This window comes from Copadichromis virginalis, linkage group LG15, assembly GCF_057382275.1.
Source record: "Copadichromis virginalis isolate Kocher_CV1m ecotype Utaka linkage group LG15, C_Virginalis_male_GT1.1, whole genome shotgun sequence".
Lineage (NCBI taxonomy): Eukaryota > Metazoa > Chordata > Actinopteri > Cichliformes > Cichlidae > Copadichromis > Copadichromis virginalis.
Window position 1 is genome coordinate 12,977,884 of NC_140632.1, and position 18,958 is coordinate 12,996,841.

Here is an 18,958-nt window from a genome sequence, read left to right on the forward strand (position 1 = left end):
TATTGTTTTTCTGGAAAAGTTGCCAAGAGAAAGCCACTTCTCTCTAAAAAGAACATGGTAGCCCAGTTCAGGCTTGCACATTTGTATCTGAACAAACCAGAAGCCTTCTGGAACAATGTCGTAGGGCAAAGGAGATCAACGTAGAGACATTCGTCCATAATGCTCAGTGTCAAAAGCCTAACAAAATATATCAGCCCCTCATACCAACTGTTTTAGTGCTAGCTTAAAAGCATCAAATGCAAATCTTTAACACAACATAACACTTTCAAATAAATTATGGTTTTACCTCACTAACCTAGCTAACCTATCAGCCAGCTAGCTAGGGCTAGCTAATATCTTAGCATATGCCCTGCTGGACTACTAACCTCTGTTACCCATATAGGCAGTCCACAAACTTTTGTTAAAGAAATAAGACGGTAAAAATAAAAATGTATAGAGCTATATATTTTGAATCTCAATGAGTAATAAAAAGCAGTACAAAAAGATTGGCAGATGACATCATACTGACACACATACACATCATACTGGGGTAGTTAGCAGCACTTGACTTTAATTTAATGTCATTACAACAAAGGGTGTAAGGAATGGAAGTGGCAGAGGCATGAAGTAGTATTAAAATCCAAACAGTGAAATACATTCATACAAAAATCTCCAAGCTAATCTATTGTGCCAAAGGAATTTAATTTATCTCATATTAATAAATATTCTTTTGATCACAAGACTATTTGACTGTTGATGGTTGCAGCCTGGTGTCATTGAGTGAAGTTAATACTGACAAATGTCTGTTTAAGACCACATTTACGTCACGTATACAGTTGTTTTCATCAGTGCAGGGTGGCCTTGTTTGTTACTTGGGGCAAAAAATGTGCCATGCATACCAATGGCCTTGACTAAGTTTGGCTAACCAAGTGCTGCTGTTACTTTGTCTCCTGATTAAGAATTTACTTTCTCACTCTGCAGCATTAGACTTTGGACTTAGAATTGAAATGTAATTTACTGCATCTGGTTCGTTCAGGACATGCAGCCAAAAGCTGACATCAGAAGATAAAGAAGGGATGAAGTGGTGGTCGGTATCACCCATGCGCACATAGACAAAAAAAGGCACGCACACACACACACACCCATACACAAATGCAGCCTTTTAATTTTGTTCAAAGATGTTGAAATTTTGCTTTTTTCAGCCAAGTAAACACTGCGACACCAATCCATTATGACACGCCACTGAAACATCATATGTCAGCTATTTTACAGTGTTTGGCACAAACTCTGTAAGAGTTTTCAGTTAAGGTCTCTGCACAGAGCAAACTGCTGATCCTTTTTTATAAAAAAGGGGCAAAAGGCCATGCTAGCTTGATTGAGTCCAGACCCAGCTGACTTTCCACACGTGGCTCTTCCATTATAAATTTAGCTACTTCTTAAACCAGCTTCTCAGTAACAGTAAGTTACCCCTCCCCTGCCATTGCTGTAGTGATTTAGAAAGAGCTCATTTCAATATATTTGGATGTAACACTTAATAGTTTAATTGCAGAAACATTAAGAATGTATAAAGAAACAAAATGTGGTTTCAAAAGAATGCAGGTCTTCTGACTGTTTTCCACATGCAGCTTTTTTTGTTTCTCTTTGATAGAAGTGGGTCACATGCTACTTGGACTGGAAAAAGTTAGACTTCATTCTAGAGAGCTGAAATCATCGCAAGAAGAACGAGTTGAAGGCTGAGGAAAGAAAAGCAAAAAGAGCAGAGAAGGGTGTGAAACATACTCAGAAAAAAAAGTTTACAGGCAATGTCATGTTTTATTTCTTTTATTTGTGTATGGAAATATTTAGGCAAGGAGCATTTAATAAGTTGATTTTTGTATGATATGATTGCAAGAACTTTGTTTCTCCTTTGTAATATACACCTTGTAATCAGCCAGCAAATCACAGCATGTTTTAAGTTACATTAATTTCACACAGTAATAAAGTAGTAGCTGCATTGCACTGAGGGGAAACTGCCATCTGCCTTTTGCTTGAAGTTTTCTCTACCTTTAACACAACTGCACATCACTGCCAAATGGTGACACCTGAGAGAAGCACATGTTCTTTGATTCAAAGTGTCACCAAAAAGTTTTCAAATTAATATTTTAGAGTGTAAAACCTGCATTTATTCAGTTGACTTTGGGACTGATAAGCTGACCACCACTCCATAGAGTTTTGGTCTAAACTGTATATGATGTCCTAATCTATCCTCCAAACTTCCACACGTAGGCAGAATGAAGCACTTTACCTCTTTGTTCTGGGAGTGGCTCCTTGTAACACCTTCTTAGCAACTGCCTATAAGCTCTTTTAGACTATTGTTTGGACCATGACCAGGTCCTCAACATATTTGCTGGCAGTGTAGTCATGTGCGAGAAAACACCACCATCTGCCAAACACTAATACCTTTGTAGAAACAAATCCTGGCATCTCTTCACTGACATATGGAAGAAGACCTTAGCAAACAACTGAAGTACCCAACCCAGATACCAACATGGCTGTAACCAGACATAATCATTGTATTGAATCCATGCTGGGACCCCAATGGGCAAAGAAAATTAAAGAAAGCATGCCAGGTACCATGAACTAGCAGATGCACGCTAAAGGAAAGGCCGGTAATCCCACTGTGAGCCAGTGCAGGTTGGCTGCCAAGGATTTGCAGGGCGTTCACTCTGCAAAGCACTTCTATTGCTAGGCATCACTGGAAGGATAAAAATAGGGCCATAGATCAAATACTGAAACTGCAGAGAAAACCAAAAGGTGGATTAGGATTTATTATTAACCTTTATTTAACCAGGAAAAGTCCCATTGAGATTAAAAACCTCTTTTTCAAGGGAGTCCTGGCCAAGAGGCGACAACACGTTGAAATTACAAAGTTACATACATATTATAAATAACAATTACATTTTAAAAACATTTTTCTCTGGCTCTCTCAATCTGGACTTAAAAGCATTTAATGAAATAAGATCTGCTATCTTCCAGTCTTTTTGCATCATGTTCCATGTGAAAGGGGCAGCATAAGTAAAAGCCCTCTTTCCCAGTTCAGTTCTGGCAAATGGAACATTGAGCAAAAAAAGATCGCTTGAACGCAGGCTGTAAGAAACAATACTTCTCCGTGTGAGCAGATCGCAAATGTAGGTGGGCATTTGTCCAAGCAGGGCCTTATAAATAAAGATGCACCAGTGAGCAAACCTCCTGGAGGACAACGAAGGCCATTCCACTCGAGCGTACAGATCACAACAATGGGTCAAGGCCCTACAGTTTGTAATAAACCGTAAAGAGGCATGATAAACTGAGTCAATCTTATGAAGACACTGGGCGGAAGCATTCATGTACAGCAGATCACCATAATCTAAAACAGATAAAAATGTAGCATTTACAAGACGCTTTTTTGTCTCAAAAGAAAAGCAAAATTTGTTTCGAAAGAAAAATCCCAATTTTAGTTTGAGTTTTTTCACAAGATTGTCTATGTGAGGTTTAAAGGTCAGAGAATCATCAATTAAAAAGCCAAGATATTTATACGTATGCACCACTTCTATGAGGTTTCCCTCAAGAGTGGACACCAAGGGGACAGTTTGAGGAAATCTCTTCATGTTTGAAAACAACATTAGCTTTGTCTTTTCAGCATTGAGAACCAATTTCAGCTCCAGAAGTGTGTGCTGAACCACGTCAAAAGCTTTCTGCAACGATTCTATTGCCTTTTCAAAGTTTGAGCCAAAGGAATAAATAACTGTGTCATCAGCATAAAAATGCATACTAGCATTGGACACATTTTGTCCCAAATCATTTATATACATGATGAACAGCAGAGGTCCTAAAATTGAACCCTGTGGCACCCCAGTGTGAATATTCAAAAGTTCTGAGCACAGATTTTCACATTTAATGCATTGAGTCCTGTCACTCAAATAATTAGTAAACCAGGAGACAGCATGTCTAGACAGCCCCAAAGAAAGAAGCCTATGCTTTAAAATGGCGTGATCCACAGTGTCGAAAGCTTTTGACAGGTCAATAAAGAGAGAAGCACAGGATCAAGAGTGCGTACTTGTGGATAGCTTGGTGCTGGGATCCATCCTGGTTGGTTGGGTCTCCTGGAAAAGCCCGCCTGATGGTGAAGGACCTGAAACCCCTGATGAGTCCAAGTTACGAGGTTACCCCACCAAATCTGTGAGATGTATCTTTCATCAGTGCAACAAGGTGTACCACCGTCACAGTCAAATGATATTGCCTATTTATTTGAAGTCATTATCAAGCTGATAGCATATTATTAATTTGTAATCATGTTTTTTGACTCATTTTTTAATTTAAGTCCAACATAAACTTTCAATTGTAGTTCTTTGTCTTTACTAACTCCTGAAGGTTATGCATCTACCTATTAAATGCCCTACTCTGTTCAAATGTCCACAATGTGCTGTTTGGAATGTAACCTTAGTTTCATGGTAAATCTACAAGCAACAAAATACTTGGGGTTTCTTTCTCTGATATATTTATTGCTGTAATTGTTTTCACCCTACGATGGAATATTAAGTTCTTTATAGATTTAAAAAGTTCAAGGTAGCTTTAAGCAACTCAATAAAAAATGTTACCTGCATCAGAAAGGAGGCCATGCTGGCAAGGATGAGGACATGCAATGAATCATGGTACTGGAGATCACAAACAAGAGCCATAAACAACAGAAAAACAGAGGAAATGCCCTTCCCCTTTGAACAAGGTCCCTAAAGCTCTCAACCAAATAAAAGATCTGGGAATTTTTCAATTGCTCACAGACATAATATTTACCAAACTCCAAGATGACATAATATCCAGGACACACTGACAGAGACTTGGTTGTTTTGCTCTCAGCTCACTGTTCTTTTAATTGGGCTTGGATTAAAGTTGCGGCTCTGTTTTATTCACTGCTCTGAGCTTGTTGTAAAAGTGAGTTGGGCCTATGAACCCAGCCTGTTTAGCCTTGAGCTTTGAGCCTTGTGATTGTATCATTCTCTTGGCACATAATTCGGCCATACATAATCCTGGGAAAGCTCTGCAGGAGGAACGAGCAAGGTCAGGGCAAAGGAGCGAAAAATCATTCTTATCCTATGAAATGATTGGCACTTGGTCTTTTGTTATCTCCATTTAACAGACTGGGTTACACAGAACACATTAAAATCCAAAATGTGAAATATGAACCTCAGTGTCTCATTTACTATAAGAAGAGGTATCTTTATTTTCCTATTTTTTGCCAGATGCTTGCTGTAAAAGGTTTGCTTTTGGTTTGTCTCTATAATGTACAATCTTAAGCGAGATAAGATGAGTAACTGCAGTAAATATTTTTTTTCTAAATTAAAAAATCAACTCAATCTGGGGGCAGAAATCAATGGAAACTGGAGACTGTGGAAATCTTTAAGCTTAGTTCCTGTTGCCAACATTCATCCAATCCACTTTTAAACAGTTACCACACTCGTAAAGGAATAGTGTATCGTTTTATGTGTGCAGCACGAGCGTGCACACACCCAGACACAGTGTATCCATAACTTCAGAGGACATCATGCAGTCCCCACTCTAACAATTTTCATCATATCCCCAGCCTTAATACCTAACTTTACATTACAATAACCTCAAAATGTGCATTGACCTTAAAATCCAAGTATTTATACTATGGGAACTTGCTTGTTGTCCTCATAAGAAAGCCATGTTCCCATCATGTGATTGTGTGGACAACACAATCACATAAGAACCACAATCTAAAGCGGTAAAATTCTGATACTTTTTTTAAGGGAAACTAATATCCAAGATAATCAGGTCATGCAGAGAGAAAGTGCTCTATATCCCGATTCTGTCAACGGGTAAACTCATTTTATGACGTGGATGTCTAAAATTACTTTGCGCGATGGAAATAAAGCTGGAAAAGTAGGGAAGATTTTAGACATCATTAACTCAAGGAGAGCAGGGTATTTTCTTACACTTAAGCTTTGACATTTATTGTTTCTGACTGTCCTGTGTGCCTGTGTGTGAGGTCTGATGTGCTTTTATGTTGCTTGTGAGTCGTAATATTCACCGACAATGACACATACCAAAACACGTATGCTGCTCGTAAACAAGTGCTGATGCATTAATGCATGCAAAAGCACACCATTATGACTCCACAGGTCAAGGCAAATATGCGAACAAATCCTCCCTAATCCAACGGCTTCTGGATAATATTCACTTTTTTGGCTATTAAACCACAACAGATGGATTTAATTTAGGGTTGCTGGGTAATTATTATAATTATTTGCGAGCTACCTAAAGCATTACATCATGTTATGTTACACATGTTGGTTATATAGATCTACAGTAATAAAGCAACAGTGAAAGGCCTGACTGTTTGTTTTTACATCCAAAGTCCATTTTAGACACTGTGATTGACTAATGAGGCTCCTAACATCTTGACTGCCAGGACTGAGAGGCATTTTAGCTGCTCCAGCTTAGTTTAATCTTTGTACAGTGTTAGCTATTAGAAAATCCATTTCAAGGAAACAAGGAAACAGCACTGAAGCTCGAGTGAAAAGAAATAAAGCTACTAATATCCCATTTCATTGAGAAACGCTCCAGACAGACAAAAGATGTCACATCTAAATCATACAATTAGACCACTCTAATACTAGCAAAGAATACTAGACAGTAATAAAAGGCAAGCTTCAGTTTTGTCAAACTTGGGTCTTGGCTTTGTAGTCATGCCAATTCTTCTAATTAGTTTTAATGCAAAACTCTGAAAAAGGGAGAAACAGAGTGGTCACACACACCCAGCTCAACCAAACTATGCAGATGAGAAAATAAATGCAAAAGTCTTACTCAAACTCTGCATTGTAAATATGTAAATATTTAAAGACAAGCATCCTCTTGCACTGTTGACCCGCTGTACTTTCCACAATTGTGTACACACGAGTTTGGGTGTGTTCACGAGCCAGCGTTCAGATTATCTGGCTGCCTAGCTAAATTAGACCCACATTTTAATAAACCAGAATTTGTCATTAGGAAGAATGATCTCAGCGTCATTTGATCTATTGGCAGAAATGTAACGTAAAATTTAAAATTACATTTTTATTCATGCACAATCACCTCAAAATATCACTGTTGTGTTTTTGTCATTTAAAATGAGCCTTTTCTACCAAAACAGGCAGATAGCCGTGTTGCACGGTCATGTTGTTACAAAAGCCCAGAACAGGAAAACTAAAGAATGACTACAGAGAGGATCTTTCACCTTTTTAGCAGAGGTATTTATGTGGTTGCAACCCAGTTATTTTGATTCACTGTATCAAGGGTACTGTTGTTTCACACAACAGAAAATCTCTACTTTAGTGACTTTTTCATATTCAGAATGAAGTTCCTTAATGTTAAATATTACTATTTATCTATCCTATTTATCCCAGAAAATACAGTAAGCTTTAGATAACTGTCCCTTGCCTATAGTTTCATATATAACACATCTAAAATTGGTATCAATTTTCTGATCTTAATTTAACAGGAGTAAGTGGGTTTCTCAAAATGTTCACCTACAGTAGTGTGGAAAAAAAAAAATAACTTATTCCGGGGATATAAGTCTTGAAATGCTGTATTTCAGATATCTGATGCAACATTCTATTAATTTAACCAATGTTAAAAAATGTTGTATTCCAAACAGCTAAGCATAGAGTACATATACAGTTTTGAGGAGAAGTTTTTAAACGACTCTGTGCAGTCCTGTGAAAAAAAAGGATCCCCTTATTGAATTAGTAGGGCAAGTAGCAGCCATAAGCTGCTAATCAAAGCACTTCATTGGCTGATCATCAGCAAGTTTAACCGTCTCTATGAAAGCAGAGGTTTCGGCAGTTTGTTGGTCTGGAGCATTCAGGTGTTAACACAATGTGTCCATTCCTCACAGAAATGATAAAAAACCCAAGAGCTACATCAAAGTTCATGACAGCATAATTAGAAAATATAAATTGCTTGTTTGGAAGGGAGGCAAGGAGAAATCCTTTGTTCCTCTAAAGAGAACATGGCAACATGGCTTAGGTTTGCAAACTTGCATCTGAACAAATCACCAGACTTCTGGCAGATGACATGACAGATGACACCAAAGTGGAGAGGTCTGGTTAGAATTCACAGCACCATGTTTGGCTGAAACCAAGCACAGTGTATTGGCACAAACACTTCATACCAACTGTCAAAAATGATGGTGGAGAGGTTGTGATATGGGTGTGTTTTAAGGCAGCCATGGGACCTGGATAACTTGCAGTCAGTGAATTCTCCCTAAACTCTCTATATTAAATTATTTTAAAGTCAGCCTGCCACAAATTAGGACAATAGTCCAGAGCACAGCAATAAATCTACAACAGAATAGCTGGAAATGATCAGATTCAAGGTGTTGCAATGGTCCAGCCAAAGTCCAGACCTCAACCTTGTTAAAATGCTGTGGCAGGACCTTAAGAGAGATGTGCATAAATCAATATCTGCCAACCCTAATGAATGTTTTCTGTCACACCATTCCTCCACAATGATGTGAGAGACAGATAAAGTCATACAGAAAAAAATTACTGCTAAAACGAATTGTGGGGTGTATTTAGTTTTTTTGCAGGACTGCATAGAGTCGTGGGACTCTGTAATGTGAGCTGTGAAGCGTGATTAAACAAATATTTATAAAGTTTAATCCAAGTGAGACTGCTTAGTGCCAAAAAACCAAAGGTGTATTTAGTAAGAACTTCATAATATATCTAGCTAGCTGATACTGAGATCATCGGGCACCGTTTTCCAGCTCACAGGCACCTACGGCTTATTAAAACACCTAAAATGCTTTTGTCAAATGCCAAATTGCTCATATTTTCTGTTACTCCATTATTATCCTCCTCCTCACAGCAGATACAAATACATCATCGGAAAAGTCTGTATCAGTGAACGCCAAGGCCAGGAGCGGCTTTCCTTGATAATCAAAACAAAAACTTGGCAGGGGTATCTTACCTTCGACAAGTTTATTGTTTTTGGAAGGCATCTCCCTCTGCGTTAACTTTTCAGCATGTAACCCCCCCCATTGATTAGTTCTAAGATAATGATTTCATCAATTACAGTTTTTAATTGCTCTTGTGTTATTTTTTTTCACTTATCACTCAAAAAACATTTTAAAAATAGTCTCATAACGATTGTTTGCAAAAATTCCCACAGAGGCAAGAACAAAGTGAGAGGTCAGCATTTGATAAACAGTCCATTTGCTTTTGTTGGCAAGTGTGGTATCTATCTTAGTGATCTTTTTGAAGGATGAGAATATATCTCAAAATAAAATATAACAGAACATAATATAATATATTTTATTATAATGCAATGAGCGTGCAGCATTTTCTCTTGTTGTCCTTGGAAACATACCGATAACAACTGCGTCTAAGCAAATTCTTCAGTGCATTAATCTTAATTTTGTAGAATAAATCTGGAATTAGACAAATGGTCTATTGTTTCCTTCAAATAAGAAAGAGGAAAAGTGATTTGCTTTCCTATATTTGTTCAGGAAATTCTCTGAAAGAGCCAGTTCTTCTAATTGTTAGGCTGTAATCAGACTGAAAATTTGAAAAATTACATTAAAAAAGAAAAGAAAGACACATGGAGGCTGTCTTGGTACCAGTGATAAAAGATAAAGATAAGATAAAGTACAAACCAGGAAATTCAGTTTGAAGGCTTATCAGATGCCAAGACTCTCCACTGTAGTTGAGACAAGCCTTTAAAGCCAGATATGACTGTTATGGAAAGTTATCAGGGCATCTTATACTCCAGCAGACACCTAGATAAATGGTAAAACAGCTTTAAACTGTTCCATAGAAGCACCCCAGCCCCCTTTTTCCTATGTCAGAAATGCCTTAAACTATCACTCAGATATTTGCACCTTCTTCGAGCACTAATCACTTTGGTGTGCAGATAAGAGTTTTTTCTTTTACACCTGTCATGTGTAAAGACTTGGTCCAACACGAATGCCTTTCAGATGAGAAGGTCTGAAAGTCTGTGACTGTATATACTTCTCTGACAGCCAGGGTTCAGCTTTATTAGTAGTATGACAAACTGCATGAACTAGTTCCTTTAAACTGTGCACTGACCATAAAGTTCAATGCTTCACCATAAGAGCTAGTAGCATGCCATTTTTCACCTGGAATGCAGTCGTGTGAAAAATTGTTATGTATTCCTTCGAACATCCCATGAGTCGGTAGCTTGTAGAATAACCTTTAGCAGCAATAGCTTGAAGTAATTATTTTCTATATGACTTTAATCAATTTCTTATTGTGGAGGAATTTTGGCTCACTACAGCATTGCTTCAGTTCATTGAAGTTTCGGGGCACTGATTTATGCACGGCTCTCCTCAGGTAATTCTTCGGCCATTCTGTTGTTTCTGCTGTTCTTGGGATTACTGTCCTGTTGCATGACCCAATTTCAGCCAAGCTTTAGCTTTCAGACATTTGAATCTAGAATGCTTTGGTATACAAAGGAGTTCATGGTGGACAGCCACTGGTTGTGTGACAAAGCCCCCAGTTTCAGACGCTATAAAAAGTAACGCCTCTACCACCATGCTTGAAAGATGACATTAGGTTTTTGTGTTGATACACAGTGTTTCGTTTTGGCAGTGAATTATGGTCAAACATCTCTACTTTGGTTCTCTGTGTCCAAAAGGCATTTTTCCAGAAGTCTGGTGATTTGTTCAGATGCAACTTTGCAAACGTGATCCATGCTGCCATCTTCTTTTCAGAGGGAAGAGATCCAGAGGATTACATAGAGCGCTATGAAAGCATTTTTTTTTTCATATGACTGACCCTATGCTTAGCTGTTTGGTTTGAAAAAACATATTTAGCATTAAATTAATAGAATGTTACATCAGATTTTGGGAATACAGTGAGGAGGAATGGCATCATCAGAACAGATCAAACTGTAAACACACTGTAAAGTAGGGCATGGATAATTCTTTAATAGCATGAGGCAGATACGGCTCTCTGTTTAGTGCAGGATAGAAAGTGTTTTGGCTTATGGTAACTCTCTCTCTCTGTCTCTCTCAGCTCATTTGTACACCTGAAAAAATCTGATTTATTCCTCTCTGTTAGGTGCTGGATGAAGGTGGAATATGTGTGTTATTGTGTTGGAATTTATCCCCATATGCCATTGAGTTATTGGGTTGTGCTTCTCAGCTGCTGTGATCCTTCAAAATCAATCAACCTTGGCTGCGCAGGATCAGCACGCACACTTGTTGCCAATAATTATTAGCATTCGTTTTAACCCACTAGAGTGTCACACAGCTCAAATAGACTTGCTCAGCTAAGGCTAATTCAAGTCTCTATGTGTCAAACACAGCTCCATACATTTTTAAATCCAAAGAACTGTTTTAAAATGCAGTTTTATCCAGACTGGGGAGCCCCAAACTTTGATTTAGTGCATTTAAAAAATATAAAACTTGAAATTACTTCTATATATCTTCTACACTTGGTACCATCTTTCCTTATTTCTCAAGGTTTTGAATGTTTCACTCTCCTGCCAGAGGTTAAAGAAACAGACTGACAACACAAATTGGGATTTGCAGGGGGTAGTTCTGAGCGAAGACATAATAAATTTAGTCCTTGTGTGCACAGTAGATGTTGTTACTTACCATTTAACAACCTTGAAAAACAAGTAAAAAACACTTCAGGGACAAGATTTATTTATACACAGAGGGATAATGACAGATGTGGACTAAACAGAAAGAAGTACTTCCGTGTGTGGAAGCCTGCGCCATCCTGCAGAGATCACACACGAACAATATCAACACAAATATGCGTAAAGACATAAAGTATGACTCATCATCTCAAGGATTTGAAGTGATGCTCGACCCACATGTTGTCTAATGTCTTATAGCCCTCAAAGTGGGAAATAAAAATATGCATTGCTCTCCTCCCCTCTTGGCAAATTCATGACACCAGTAAATCTTGATTCAAAAAAAGAAAAGAAAAGAAAAGCCCCGCATCTTGAAAAGCAATCTCACAGCAAAGAGAAGTCATACATGGAAAATTTAGAATGCTGTTTCCTGAAGAGGTTTCCAGGGGAGTATTTTTATTTTAACTCTTATTAATCATTCAGTGCAACAACAAAAAAAACATCCTAAATCGCAGAGCCAGGAGTTGTTGTGAAAGAACAAACTGAGCTCTTCTCAGACTGATTGGCCACAGGTCTGCATGGAAAAGTCACATCACAACGGGAGATGCCTGCATTCGCTGGCTAAGGTAAGACAATGGCCAAAAAACAGAAGCACATGGGAGGAACAAAGGCAACACAACACAAGCTGTTTATGGATAGGTGCAACATCTCCGTGATGTTTAAATACATGGAATGTCTTAAGCGAAGGAAACGTTGACTGTGTAACTGCTAATGAAATCCACCAATCCATGCTTTTGTAAATAACTGGGAAACAAGATAAGACACTGACAGAGCTCACAACACACTTAATTACAGAGTTACAAGAACAAATTAGCTTTAATTTAATACTAATATATCTGGTGGGCCTGTTACATAAAAGTCCATTGTTGTCAACATGTTCACCGATACTTTACAGGGTGATAATTTGGCAATGTTGTATTTACATGCTCACTTGTTGTCTCATAGCTAAAAATAGCCACGATAAATCAGTTAAAGGAGCTTTGAAGTTGACCAGTAAAGTTCAGGAGTGAAAAATGTATTACAAACACGCAACTTTTAATGCGATACCTGTATTAAATTATGATATGACTTTAGCACATTTTATCCATAGTAGTAACATCAGGTTTTTATTTTGCAATATGTAGCACCTCAATCACAAAAACAGTTATTTCACAATTGCTATTTTTAATCTCACACACAAGCACTCTTTATGAGGTTGAGAAATTTCTGTTATGAGGCTGTGAAAGCAATTAATTGTGTGTCTGTGTGCAGCATTGCATGCAGTACGCATTTTGAAATGTGTTATGTTTATATATCTGAAAGGACACATGTGCGCTGTGTTAATTCATTCATCGGGACTTGTGCGGCTGTGCACTCGTGTGTTGATCGTAACCCCTGCAAAGTGTCGAAGCCCTCTGCGGTGCTCGGGTTAGTAAAACACTGCAGCAGATGTGTGAGGATGAGGTCACTCACATGCTGCCTTAAAGACTTATGCTGATGCTGAATCACCTCACATGGACAGAGAGCTCACAGGAGAGGCCACAGCAATACTTCTGTTCTACCTTGATAAAAAAAAAAAAAAAGCTTTTGAAAAATTACAAGATTTAAGTCTGCAAGAAACAAACACTAGCTATGACATTCATCTCTCAGATATTAAATGAGTGGCATTGGCTGCATGCTTGGCTGCACAGAAGACACTTAAATCACAAACCTTAAAGAACAGTGGAAAAAAACGAGTAAAGAAATAGAAGTATAAAATAGTGCACGTTCCCGAAATGAACATAACTAAGGCGATTGTATTAAAAAAGGAATAGCAGTATGAAGTTGACTGAGTGTGAAATTAGATGGGACAGTCAGAAGAATGCTTTGAGGGCTTAAATTTCTACGTCCGTCTACCCGACTACTGGTCACACTGCCAATATTGCATCTGTTTCTGAACACAGCAGTTACTATGGAAAATCCCCTGGCAGGAATAATCTCCAAACACACACACACACACACATACATGCAGGAAAACATAGACATTAAACCTGTATCTCTATGTTCTGCATATCTGTTATATAAGAAGTTTTCTCTTCCTCACATGTCCCTTCCTGTGACATGAAGTGGTCACGTTCCAGGGTTTTAACTTGACTTTCAGGGGGCTTGTTCACAGAAAAGAACTGCTGTTTAGACTTTTTGTCTTATTTAGTCAACATTTCAAATAAAATTCAGACTTGTGAGGCCTGAGAGCAGGAGAATCAAGTACACGAGGAAACTAGTTCAACAGTCCTCCAGCCCTAGTTCTTTCCTATACTGAAAACTGCTCTAAACTACTCCGATGAAAAATGAGCTTTTTTCTTCTTTATCAAACTCGCTGGACAAGAGATGAAAAATATTCTGTTGTGATATCGTAAGTAGCTTTGACCACTTTTTTTTCTTCTCTTTTCAAAATACCTTCTGATGTGACCCAGTCATTTTTTCCATGCTGGTTTGTGCTCTTAGTTTTCCATTTGGAGATGTGTTTAGACAGACAATGAAATATGACAGAGCAGAATGATAAATAGATTCTCATGTATTCCTGCAAAAATACAGACAACCATCTCTTCTGTCCAGCATGATCTCATTATGTATGACATATGAAGTCAGCTTAGAACTGCTTTCACAGATTAAAATAACTATGCTATGATTGCTGGATCACACTCTAGAACAGGTGCTTTCTAGGGTGATTTTCTGTTGTGGTCGGTGATCTTAGCTAAGTGGAACTGTTGTTTGACCCTAAAAACTCTTCACATGTTGTCAGTAACTAGGTTTTTGGACCCTTAAAATACCTACTTGGCATCACTTTCTTCACGGTTTCAAACACAAGTTTAAAATAGGCGTGTGAAGAATTGAAAACAGCTCCGAGACATTTAAATCCTCACTTCAGTGCATCTGGCCACTGATCACTGGGAATGTTTATTTTTATTATTCTTAGTGCACGAAAACCCCAAAACAGGAGAAAGAGATACCAAAATAGTGCAAGCAAACAAATTATGAAATACTGAAGTTTCTACTTCTATAAAAACACAAAGATTTTCCATTGTTTGTTCTGCATGTGTTTCCAAGCTTCTAAGTTTTCCAGGGTGCCTGCATGGGGATTCTCCAGGTACTCCAGCTTCAAGAGGTGCATGCTAACTCGATATCCTAAATTACATGGTTGTCTGTGTCTCTCCACTAGTCATATGATAGACTGGACTCTTGTCCAGAGTCAGCTGGAATAATCTCTAGTCCCCAATGAGCCTAAAATAAATTAAGAAAATGGGCAGATTTGATTCAACCAGTGCCATTTACTATTTGTCATCAAAATAAAACATCTTCTTTAATGGGTCATCAGATTTTCTTTGGTTAAAAGGTTTCAGCACATCTGGATGGAAATCTGACCATTGTTCATAGAAAATATTCCCACTGAGCTCACATGTTGCCTCATAAACTGCCATGTGACATCAACATCAGTTTAAAAACACATTCAATGAAATGTTGCTGACTGGAAGCACACATGTATCAAAAAGACAGTGTTGTAATGTGGTGTGGAGAGAACCCAAGAGCAGGATCAAATGAACTAATACTAAGCCTTTATTCAGCTTGAAACACAAAGTCCAAAGCTTAACACAAACCAAATAAATACATAAAAATACACAAACTAGGAGCACAGGGAATACCAGGGAATACCAGGAACAGGATTATGTATACACTGAGGATTTGGGAAATGGAAAGGGGGAACTGAGACACAGGTGAAAGTAATCAAAATAGTCAGCCAGACAGAAAGTAAAAGCCAAAACAAATCAAATTGAAACAGGAAACAAGCTAAAGATTCACATATTAAGCATGGAGGCAAGACTGACTAAATAGGAAGACACAGACAATGGGACAGGAAAGAAAGACATGATAGAGAGAGAAACAGGGAAACACTGAGGGAACAAAACACTTGGAAAAATCCAAAACAGGAAGTGAAGCTAAAGACCAAGAGCTCAAAATAAAACACTCCGACAATAAAGCCAACTTAAAAGGCATCCAAAACTCGAGGAAAACAGGAACCAGAACTCAAATATTACATTAATACTAAGGCTGGTATAAGGCACTAAAATTAGAATCGAAAATCAACTTAAGAAACATAAAAATGAAATCTTCAAACAGAAAAGCAGTAACATGTATACAGAAACCCAAACTCAAACCTATGGACTAACAATTCAAAGCTCAAAATGGCATAAAGCCCCTCAGACTGTGACAAGCAGAGGTCTATATGGCTATGGTTTCAGTCAGGAGACATGTGCTTAGCTACAATAAGCCACAGCTTACGTTACATTCTTATTTGTCTGGATGTGTATTTTTCAAATGACCTGCTTTCCAGATGGTGTGTGTTATGCAGAGATTCTCTGCTATGATACCTCCAGGAAAATATATGTCTGCTGCTGCTAACACAGCCAGCTTTCCACGGTGAATTGGTAAGGGTTAAGAGGAAAAAATGCACAGGGACAGCATATATCAGAGTACTAGAATAGAATATACCGTGTTCCACCTCAAGTGAACCTCTGATTTTATCAGTGTCGCTGATAGATAGTGGATCAAAGCTTGTGGTATCAGCTGATAAATAACAAAATTTTTTACTACAAAAATTACAGATCTCATTAAGTAATGCAATTAACCTTTAACATAGACAAGACTAATGTGAGCTTGCCAGACATTTCTTAAAAGTATTATTTGCATTTAAAATCCTGCATTTGTATGTGAATGTACAAAACTGGTAGTGTATAGATTTTAAACTCATTGCAGCACAGCATAGGTAATAACGACAACAGCAGAGATTAAGTGTCATAATTAAGTCATCAATCATATAACAAGCATCTGAATAAAGTTTTACATAGCATTGTTACTGCAAAGGAGGTTTTATCAATATTGCAGTCAGTATAGCACGTTGTGTAAAAGTGTTATATTTTTCAGGCTTTGGTTTTCTTATTTTTGTCCATCTGACCTTTCAGTTATCACTTATTACTTTTTGTTGAAGCTCAGCAGAATTTTTTTTTTCTTTTTTTTTTTTGCCTGTCCCGTTTGGCTCTTTTGCCATCAGAATTGTTGTCTAAAGGCAAAGAAAGATGCCCAACGGATTTACTTTACCAAATTGACCATCCCAGCCTTGCCGTAATGGTCCATTTGATTCACCTTTTATTGTTTATTTTATTTTCACTTACTGAATACGGGACAGACTTGACTGGGGGAAAGAAGGGGAGAAAGAAAGAGGGAAAGAGAAACGGCTGAGAAGAGGGACGGGGGAGAAGGGCAAAAAACAAAAACCAACAGAATGAGCAGGGGGGGAAAAGGGGAAAAAAAGCATATATCAATCACCTGGATCACCTGCTGAGAAAGAAAAAAGAAAACAAGCAGAAGAGAACAAGAGTAATAGAATAAACAACATCACAATGATATATGGGAATATGACAGTAAATACTAAATATTAAACATTATTGTGCAGCACATAAGATCAACAGAACACAGTGTGCTTTGAGGTAGGAGCCAAAAAGGGTGTAGTTTGTGGGTGTGATCACCCGTGTGTACACCTGTGAGCATGGACGCGCTTGTTTTTTTTTTAAAAAAGGTTCCTTCATGTAATGATCTGCTAGAGGGTGTGGGGGGCCACAGCCCCGTCCTCCAGGGCATGAAGCAGGTATGGAGGAGATCAAAACTCCAGACATCCAGAGGCCCCCAGAACACAAGAGACCAAGGAAAACCAACAGAGGGGCAGCCGCGCCACTGTCCCAGAAAGAGCTAAGGAGAGTCCCAGATGAGGGCTCACTCAGCAGCCGCGGAGCAGAAGCCAGGGGGGGTTGCAGTGACGCGCCCGTGAGCTCCGCCGGCAGCCAGCCGTGCCTGAGTGACCGAGCCCCAGGCCGAGAGGCCGGGGGCACCCCACCTCCGAAGTGGCCCGAGCGAGCCCCAGGCTCCAGGCCCCGATAAGCGGCCGCCAAGGAGTGAGCCGGTGTGTACCTGGACGCCCATCCCCGGACACAAAGAACCACCAACGCACCGATGTCTGAGGGAGTCCACCACTGGCAGGGGAAGTGGTGGTAGGGGGAGATAGGCCTCCAAACCTTGGAGGGCCTGAGATGTCCCCAGAGAGGTGGCGCCTGACACCCAACCTGACATATAGACACAGAAATACAGGCACACACATATACAAACATCCATTCCCACCCTCATGCTCTCATATGCACTTACTCCACACAACCAACGTGGAGACAGACATAGAGAGACGCTGTACACACGATCACACTCCCCAAGTGTACTCTACAAACCGGGTCTAGGTACCCTTGCCCCTGGAGGGGGGAACTGCACCCAGACCCAGGTGGTATTACCCTTTTCCCTGCGGTGGGGGGAGGCAGACCGCCCCGACTCCGCAGCAGCAGGGAGGCCCCACACTCCAGACCGCAGTCGGACGGCCAACTCCTCCTCCTAGCCCCCCCGCTCCAGCAGGTCGCAGAGAATGGGGGTGAGGGAAGACTCCAAACCTCCCTCCACCCGCTCATTGTAGTGTTGATGCATGTGTGTTCTAAGGTGCATTTATTAAGCAGAAATTAAGCTTATGCGTAAGTTTAAGATGGAAGGTCTGTAAGATCTTTCTTCACACGTCTGTCTGCTTCCCGGGTGTTTGGTGGCTAATTGATCGTTTACATCACTTCCAATCTCCTATGCTGTCAACCTCATTTCTGACATAGCTGGTCTAGTCCAATCATCTATCTGCCCAAAATCTCATCTGTCATTCTCCCTTGCAGACACTTTTGTCCAACTGAACTCTTTGCCTCTCCCATGTTACTCAAGCTCCATGGAAGCCTCCACCTTTTTCTCCACCACCAGTGTCTAGACTCCGGGGGTTCCTTCCCCAGTTCCTATCACCGCTGGGATCCATTCTGCTGTGATGGGCCATTGTAGTCTAATCACCAAACAGCTTGATTGAATTCTGTAAATAAATCATGTTCAGTTCCCTCTAATGATCTCTCCTCATCGAAATGGTTTCAGTGGAAGTGTGCCTCTCACTAAACCATTTTTAATGAAGGAAAACAGGGAGAATAGCCCAAATTACACAAAAGCTGGAATGAAATTCAGTGGCAACAAGTCTTATAGAGTGGTGAATCAAAACTTTACATTTTTGGCTCAAATCATCATCAATCTTCACAGGTACAACAGCAAGTGTCCGTAGTCATCTCTAAAACGCAATGATTTGGCGGCTGCATTTCAGCCAGTGGTGTTGGGGATCTTGCAGTAAAAGCATACCTGGATAAAATAAAATGCACAATGGAACACAATCAAT